Below are 8,721 nucleotides of genomic sequence, written 5' to 3'. Positions count from 1 at the left end.
GGGGCCGGGAATGGGGATCCTCCAGCATCAGCTTCCCACGGAGATGTGTGGTGGGATGGGAGGCTCAGTGATCAGATTTGGTCTGTGTTTGGCCGTGAACATGGTAAAATGAGTCCTCAGATGTGATCTGAGATGTGTGTCCTGCTTCTGTGTCAGATAAGCTCAGTGATTCCTGGAAGAGGGGGAAGTGGGGAGGGCTGTTGGGCAAGATGGTTTGGGAGATTTCGGGAGAGCAAGGGGATGCTGATCCCAGCAGGATGAGCTGGAGCTCCCTGCCCTGTCAGCACAGAGCTGTGGCTGGGCTCTGGCAGTGCTGATGGGTCTGTGGGTCCCAGCAGAGGTGAAACAGGTCTGTCTGCAGGTCTTGTGCTTGTGCCTGCTCCCTGCAGCCTGTCCCTTTGTCACCCCTGTTTATCAGTGATCTGGGCCAGTGAGCTCCAGGCACTGCAAGGCCACAATCACGTTTATTTTGTTGTTTTCCTGTGCGTGACATGCTGCATTTCCATTTTTCATTTCCTGTTGAGCCCTGTTTCCCTCCGGAGAGTCCCAGTGTGCCAGCAGCCTCCTGCCCTCCTCTGCTCCCACCAAGCAATTTTCACCAGTGCTAGGGAAGCTTTTCCAGCCTCCCACAGGTGATGAGTGCTGTGTTTTGCACTGCTCCAGCACCTGCGTGGGTTGTATTTTCTCCCAGCCTCTGCTCTTGCCCACTTTGAGCTCCGGTGGGATCCCTGTCCAGGTTGAGGGCAGAGTCCTGGCACACTTGTGGCTGGACCCAGCTCTGCTCCATCCTGCTCCCAAGCCCTTGTTTTGCCCTTTCTGCCTCCCAGCTGCCCACCCTGCTCCTGCACAGCCATGGAGCTGTGCCTTGATCCCAGTGGGATGTTTGTGCTGACTTCTGGTTGTGTCAGATCAGGGTGTAACTTGTCTTGTTTTTTTATTAATCGTTATTTGGGTCCTTTGTGGCCTTTCAGAAGTGCTTTTGCCAGCAGCTTGTTTTTCCCTGCAGGAAACTGTATACAAGGAGCTCCCGTGGCAAAGAGATTCACATTGACCTTGGGCAGTTTTGCTACAGGAGCTGTCCCACTAAAACTATCCAGTGGGAGCAACTCTTTTCCATGTGGAGCGGAGCTGGGATGTCTCCCCAGCCTGTATACTGCCCTGCCAGCTAATGAGGGTTAATTAATGCCCCTTTGCTGCTTTGGGCATGTTCAGTTGACACAGGGATCACTATGAGTGATGTTGGGGACAGCTGGTATGGCCGTGGCCATCACTGTGACCCTGTTGGGGGCTAATGCAGCCGTGCTGGTGAGGCTGTCCCTAAAGAAATGCATCCCATTCCCCAGGCATTCCATGCCCTGGTGCTGCCAAATCCTTGGCATGGCTGGAACAGCCTGTGCTGGTGATGATGGGGAGTGGGTTCTCTCACCACCCCCCAGCTCATGCCCTGGGGTGAGGGTGGAGGGGACAGCTATGGTGCAGGAGGTTTCTTTGCAGGCAGCTCCAGACACTGTGTGTGGAGATATTTCATCCTCGCCGGCTGTTTGGAATGCCTCTCGTTCCTGCCATGGAGGGCAGTTGCTGGACTGGGAGATACTGGGATTCCTGGTCTGGCTGGGTGTGCAGGAGCTGGGAGCACCCCTAACTCCCCCAGTCTCGCAGTGCTGATTGAGCCAGCTGGATTCTCCCTCCTCCAGGAATTCCTGGCGTTCCCAGGGGGAGAGAGGGAGCTGGAATGCTAGTGGATGGAGAGAGCTAGGATGCTTGTAGATGGGATCTGGTGGCGTCAGACTTGCTTCCCTTAACCCTCTCGGGTTCTCCCCATCGCTGCTGCATTTGGGGGGCTCAGTGGGTGTTGAGCTGCATTCCCCCTCTGCTGACCTGCCTCGGTGTTGGATATGTTAGGAAGCAAGGCAGGAAGGAGGCTCTGAGCCCCCTACAAATGTGGGTTACCCTGTTCAACCTGGGGGTGCAAAGATGTGGTGGGTGCTGGGGGAGAGCCATGGTGCTGGAGGTGCCAGGGCTTGTCCAAGGCAGCTGCTTGTCCTTCTCTCCACTGTTAATTTTGGAGCAGATGCCTGCTTGTCATGTCCAGTGACCATCCTGGTGGTGTCTGGTCTCTCCCCTTCTCTGGGAAGGGGAGGATGGAGATAAAGAAGAGTAGGATGTTGATGGTGCCACTGTTTCCCCCAGAAACCCTCTGTGCCTGTTTGGGTGTGTTAGAGGTGAAGGAGATGGTGTCCCCCACACCTCCTCCATGGGGCTGTTCCTCTCTTCCTTCTCTCAGCCCCTTTGTCAGCAACAAGCAGGGTTTTTTTTTCCTTTTTTTTTCTTTAGAGGAAAATTCCATTGTGCTATTTTTAGTGGTGACAACTTGGCTTCTCACAACAACTTTATTCTGCTCCTGGCGCTGCCGGAGGGCGCGGGGGGATGTCTGTGGGAGCTGTGGGAGCTGCCCTGCCATGCCAAGGATGCATCCAGGCTCTGGTGCCCACTGCCAACCAGGCATCTCCAGCTCCAGCTTGGAATCCTCACTGGAAGCTGGCACATCTGGACTGTCCACGTGGCCACTCACCAGGGATCAGCTCAGCTCCTTCTTACTGGAATGAATGGACACCCACCAGAACCTGGCAGTGGGTGATGCAGAGGGTCCTGGTGTAATCAGAGTGTGGAGGAGGCACCTCACCACCTGCCCTGTTCCCCCTTGGAGCTCCCAGAGGGATTTTTGGCTCCCTGGTTTCCCAGGCAGACAGCTGTCAGGGGCATGAGCAGCAACTGGCCTGTGTGGTTTGCTCTGCTCATGACACAAAGCAATACCCCCTGTGTGTGTCTGTCCCTGGAGAGGTGTCCATCTGTCTGTGGTGCTGTGGAGGAGGTGGACACAGGGTTGTTTCTAGGAGTGTTTTGGTTTGAATTCATGTTTTTATGGATAATGTGGGGCATTGCCATGAGGTGCTGCTTGCTTTGGGGGTGGAGGAGCTGAGGATTTATATATTCATGGATGAGAGGAATCTCTTCACCTCCCTGAGACACAGGGAGCTCCCAGCCCTGGTTTCGGGGGGGAGATTCAGCTCCTGCAGCACATCCTTGCTCTTGTTTCTCTCCTCTTCCTCTGGCAAAGCTGAAAGGAGGTCTAGGTGTGCCAGGATGGCTCTGCTGGGAGGAGCTGGAGGCCAGGTAGGCAGATCCTGCACTGTGTGGTGGGTCTTGCTCAGTCTGTTGGGATCTTTCTGGAGAGGCAGTTGGGTGATACAAGGAGAGCATGATCTGCCTCGGTGACAGCACATTTCAACACTACTGATGATGATGAGATCATCATCATTGTTATTACTCGATTTAACAGGAGCCTTGGGCCATGCCCAGTGGACACCCCTGCTGAAGGGCAGCGATGAGCAGATCAGGTGTTTGGATCCCATTGGATCACTCTGGGCTGGTTCCTGTTGCCAAAAAATTAATTTAAAACCAGTAAATCTTTTCAGCTTTGTAGGCTCCTCTCTGCCAGCGTGAGGTGAGCATGTGGCAAGTGTTGGGGGGCAAAGACAGGAGGGATCTGCCCCTCCTATACTCCTGGATCTCATCTGGCCCATTTTTCCAACATTTTATGGCATTTCTCTGGTGGCATCTCCCAGACTGGTGACCTGGTGTCAATCACCAAGCTTTTCTCACGAGGACAAGGACCTTGCACTTTGCCTGCTAACTGTCTTTCCCTTGTCTTCTGCCTTCCAGCCTGAAAGCCTTGTTGGTGGTTTGTTTTTTTTTTCTTTCCCCTCCCAATTCCCTCAACTGTGCTCCTTGCTGGAAATATCCCCAGGACATACAATCCCTGAACCCTCTGGCGCAGAGGGGTGGGGTAAGGGGGCCCTGATGGTGTGGAGCACTAGCTGGTGGCTCATTTGCAAAAAGGGGGGGTGGCCTTGTGGTTTTCATGTGCTTCATCAAATAAGGAAACGCTGCCGGTGGTCAAAGGGCGATGGTGACGAGCCCAGTGGGAATGTCGAGCCAGGAACAGCGGTTGGAGCTGGTGGGTGCCCCAATGCCACCCAGCTGAGGAGCAGGGTGGATTCTGCTGGAAAATGAACTTGGAGAAGTACAAGAAGTTCCTGAATGGACTCGGCACCCTGAGAGGTATTTCTCCCCCGTCGTGGTGTGGATGTGCAGGACGGAGAGAGGCTGAGCTGCTCCAGCTGAGTCCCACCATCTGTCATCGATGGCTGATCAAGGCAAATCGAGGAGTCTCCAGCTTTCCATGGAGGCAGCCGGGAGGGGTGGTGCTTCCCATGGCTCCGCTTCACTTCCCTCTTTTGTCTTTTATTTGGATTTGGAGCGGTGTGTCTGGGCACAAAGCGAGCGCTGGGGCAGCAGCTAGCCCAGCCCTGAGAGCAGGGCAGGGAAGAGGCCCGGGAAGAATAATACCTGGAAAAGAAACTGAGCTCAAATTCCTTCTAAAAGGAGAGGAGCTGGGTGCTGTTCCCGTGGGACAGGGGTTAATCTGGCTCTGGTGAGGGTGTTTTCACTGCGTGGGTCCTGCTGGCTGTGAGTGCATGGTGACACATGGGTGCAGATTGCTGTTTTCCCCTCTCTTTTGTTTCTCAAACCCTTTCCCAATGCTGTGCCCTCTCCTGCCTCGCAGGCTGTCCCTGGAGAGCTGGCTGGGACACTCGATCGTGCTGCCCTGCCCCTGGCAGGTGGCTGGAGGCAGGCAGCCCTTGTCCTGCTGGCAGGAGAGCAGCTCGGTTTACCTGGCGCTCCAGCAATGCTTCCCTTGCTTTCCCCCCCTCCTTTTCTTTCTTTCTTTTTCCCTCCCCCTGCTGTCAGAGGAGCTTTTTCCCTTGGAATTCCCAGCCATCTTCATCCTACTGCAGCCAGCTCTTGGGATTCTCCTGCTAGAAGGAAAGCAGGAGAGGAAAACAGAATGCACCTGGAATGCCATTGCCTGTCATCTAACAACACTCTCATTGACTTGCCCCTTTTTACTACGTGGCCTCAGCTGGGCTGGGCTTTTACCAGCTGATCCCATTGTATAACAAAGGTGAATCAATTCCATGTTTAATTTAGCAGGGAGCCAAGGGAGAGGACTGGCAGCCTCCCCACCGACGGGAAGGGTTAATCCCGCAGCTCTGTGGCTGACAGCTGCCCTGAGTTATTGCATCCAGGAGGAATATAATTCACTTTCTTATGCTCCCATGGTGTCCATCATAAATTTTTCCTGAGCCTAGCTGCAGCTGGCACTGGGAATCAATGTGAAAGGAGCCCTGAGTGGCCATGTGCTGGCTGTGTATGCCGAGGGTGGTGACCAGTTCTGTCCTCCCCAGCTGCAGCTCCTTGTCAGCTGGAGCATGGTTGGGTGCTGGGTTTGGGTGCCACTGACACCTTCTCTGCATTTTGGAGCTGCTGTTGAACCTCTCACATGTGGCTTTCTAGGCCTGTCTCCAGCTGCAGCTCAGAAAATTCCCCTCCTGCCTGTGAGAACGAGGTGCTGGAAGCCAAGATGACATTATTAATCGCGTTTACAAGGTGACTGGCTGCAGGAGCTGATCTGGCAGCTTTCCCCTCTCCAGGTGCTGCCCAGGGCCTTGCTGGGAGTGCTGGCTCCCACATCCTAGCACTCGTGGCACTTTCTGCTCCTGTGAGCCTGTCATGGGAACATGAAAATGTGGGTGGCAAGTCCTCCAAGAAGCCAAATCTGCAGTTTTTGATCTGGTTTGCTGCCTCTGTCCTGAGCGATGCTGACTTTATCTGTCACCAGCTGTGTTTACCACAGCCCTTTGTGGCTTGAATTCAGGAAGTGGAGCAGGCAGGGAGACAAGGAAACTGTGTTGTGGGTAGGGAAGGGACAGACTGGAAGTGTTCAAGGCTTGGAGCAACCTGGTCTAGTGGAACGTGTCCCTGCCCATGGCAGGGTGGGTGGAACGAGGTGTATTTTCAGCTCCCTTCCAACCAAGCCAGTCTGTGATTTTTATGCTTGGAGGAGGCCAAACAGCTCTCTGAGTGGACACAGCCACCCCTTTTGCACTGCTGGGGCTTTCCTCATGCATACAAGTGCAGAAGGGGTGCCCACCTTTGTGGGCAGTGCTGGTTGGCACTCCCACTGGCATGGGGATGCATCTTGCTGTCCCTATTTGGCATTTGCCATGGATCTAAGTCTGCTCTTAGTGCTGAAAACAGCCACCCCAGGCTGCCCTTGAGCTGCAGGGCTGGCCAGGGCTGGAGGAAAACAAGGTTTTATTGCTGGAGAGGTTTCTTTTCCCTTCTCCCCCCTCATCTCTATTCATCTCCCCAGGGAGGTGGAGGCAGCAGCGGATATTGGAGCTGGGAGTGTTTCATATGTAAATGCTGATGTGTGTAAGTCCAGGCCCCTGACCCCCTGGTGCAGTGCCAACATCCATCCCTGTCAGCCCTCCGAAGGGCTTGGAGAGCATCCCAGTGCCCCCTGCCCGCCCAGCTGGGATGGGGCTGGAGAGACCCTGCCAGATCCCTGCCAGGGACAAAGGATGCTGCTCCTGGAGCGACCCTGCCCCGCTGAGTGCAGGGTCACACAGACTTTCCACACACTTTCCATCTTGAGTTTCCCGGGGCAGTGGCCGTCACGGCCTCGAGGTGACCAGAGCTTGGGGCTTGGCTCAGGAAACCCATTTGATACACATTTATTGCCGGGTTAATTTTACCACGAGGACTTCTGGTTTCACTTTCTGAGGAGTTTCTTGTTTACTTGGCAGCTGGCTCAGACCCGGCATCTCCTCGGCCCTCTCCGTGCATGCCAACTAATCTGGCTCCATCTGACCTTGTCGCTGCCACGTGCTTTCCCCAGGGGAATCAGGCTCAGATTTTTCCCCATGGCCAGGCAGACCTGAGTGGGTCTGTGCTTGTTGCTGCTGCCTCACCATCGTGCATGAACCTGGAGTGATGAGTTTCTTGGCTCTGCTGAGTTTCTGCTGTTAAAAAAAGTGAGGTTTAGATGTTACGTGCTGGTCCTGCACTGGAGGGATGTAGGGGATCGGAGCAGGAGGCAGGAGCAGCATCCTGCCCTGATGTGTGCCACAGTGGTGGTGTTGGAGTGATGCCACAACTTGTCCCCATGTGCCACTGTCACTGTTTGCTTTCATCCCATCATGTGGTGGCTTCCCCAAGCAGCAGCCCAGGCTGGGGCCACCCCAGGTGGCCAGGAGTGATAAGAGGTCCAGGGCCATCATCTGCCCTGGCCATCACGGGTGGAGCCCCAATGGGTTTTGGTTCCTCTGGCATGTGTCTCTCCCTGTGTATGAGGAGGAGGTGGCTGGTTGCTCCTGGGCAAGGGTGGGTGTCCCTGCTCTGGCACAGCCCACCCAGTGAGGTGTCCACTGGGGAGCACAACCAGCCAGAGGCACTCCCAGGCTGTGCCCTAATTGAGGATTTCTGTTGATTTACAGCTTTCCCACCACTGCTTTGTGGTGCCAGAGATGGTTTTAGCTCCGGAAAGGTCCAGCTCAGCCCTGCTGAGGGAATCTGCTGGGCTTGGGCCAGGCCAGTGGGGTCCAGCAGATCTGGGGCTTGAACAGAGTGGGCAGAGCAATGTTAGCAACTGGATTATTTCATTTGCTTTTTAATGGGGATTAAGTCTCTCTGCAGGAGAGCAGGTCTCTAGGGAACAGAGGTTTCAGGCTCCTGCCTCCCCCTTTTTTTTAATCCTACATTTCTCTGCTGCTGCATGCCAAGGCCAGCCAGGAGTGCTGGCTGGAGCTGGGGTGAAGCATCACTTCTGGGCACGGCACAACTATGAGCCATGACCCTGGCTGAGCCCATGGGTGTGATCGAGCGTGGAAGGACCAGAACCAGGACCTGGATGCTGTGGGGAGGGAGCTGTGGGTGCCCTGCTCTCCAGACCCCTATCTTCATCCCAAGGGTGCTGGTGCTGGCTGGCAGAGCAAGCTGCCACTCCTTCTCCCGCCTCCTGCCTGGTGTTAATCAGGTTTCACACTGCTTAGTTTGGGACATCTAATGAGATCAGGGCTCAAGGTTGCTGCCTGCCCTCCATCTGCAGAGGAAGAGGAGGGAATTGGCTGCTTCCTTCTCTTTGACCTCCATTTCTCAGAGCAGACTTTACACATCTCCTGCTCTGGGGTGGCAGCTCCACCACCCCTGTCCTTGTGTTTGCAGCATGGTGAGGGTGGGCAGACCCTGAGCTGCTTTTTGGGGCACACCTGAGGGGGGGCTGAAGGCAACAAAAAGTGGGGCACAGAGCTTCCTACCATGGGCTGTGAGCTCCCCTTGCCTCTAGGCTTTATTTGTGGGGAGCAGGATGAGGGCACTGGAGTTGGGTTTGCCAGCATGGCCATACCCAGGCAGCCTGGTCAGGGGGAGCCCAGCCCTGACCCCCCTTGCCCTGCCACCCCCGTTGTACATAGCCTGTGCAAACACAGCACCCCCCCAAACAAAGCTCAGCCAGTTCCCACTAGCCTAACGTTTTCCTATTCCTCCTGCTGCCAAGCAGCCTTTGGTTGGCGTTGGAATAACAAGCCTCTTTGCGGAGACACCGGCTCTTTTGTTAGCTGGTAGAAAAGGAGTTTTGATACTGGCCATCCCTCCACCCCCAGGCTTTCCTGCTCCCTAAGCTGCTGCTGTGGGAAGTGCAAAGCTTGGACTTGAGTGGCCGAGGATGATCCCAGTGGCACAGCTCCGACCTGGCTCCCCGCGGTTCTCCCCGGGGCTTGGCTCTGGGAATGGCCACACTGCTGTGAGGTCTGGCTC

This window comes from Acanthisitta chloris, unplaced genomic scaffold (assembly GCF_000695815.1).
Source record: "Acanthisitta chloris isolate BGI_N310 unplaced genomic scaffold, ASM69581v1 scaffold8756, whole genome shotgun sequence".
Classification (NCBI taxonomy): Eukaryota; Metazoa; Chordata; class Aves; order Passeriformes; family Acanthisittidae; genus Acanthisitta; species Acanthisitta chloris.
This window is presented reverse-complemented; position numbering follows the sequence as displayed.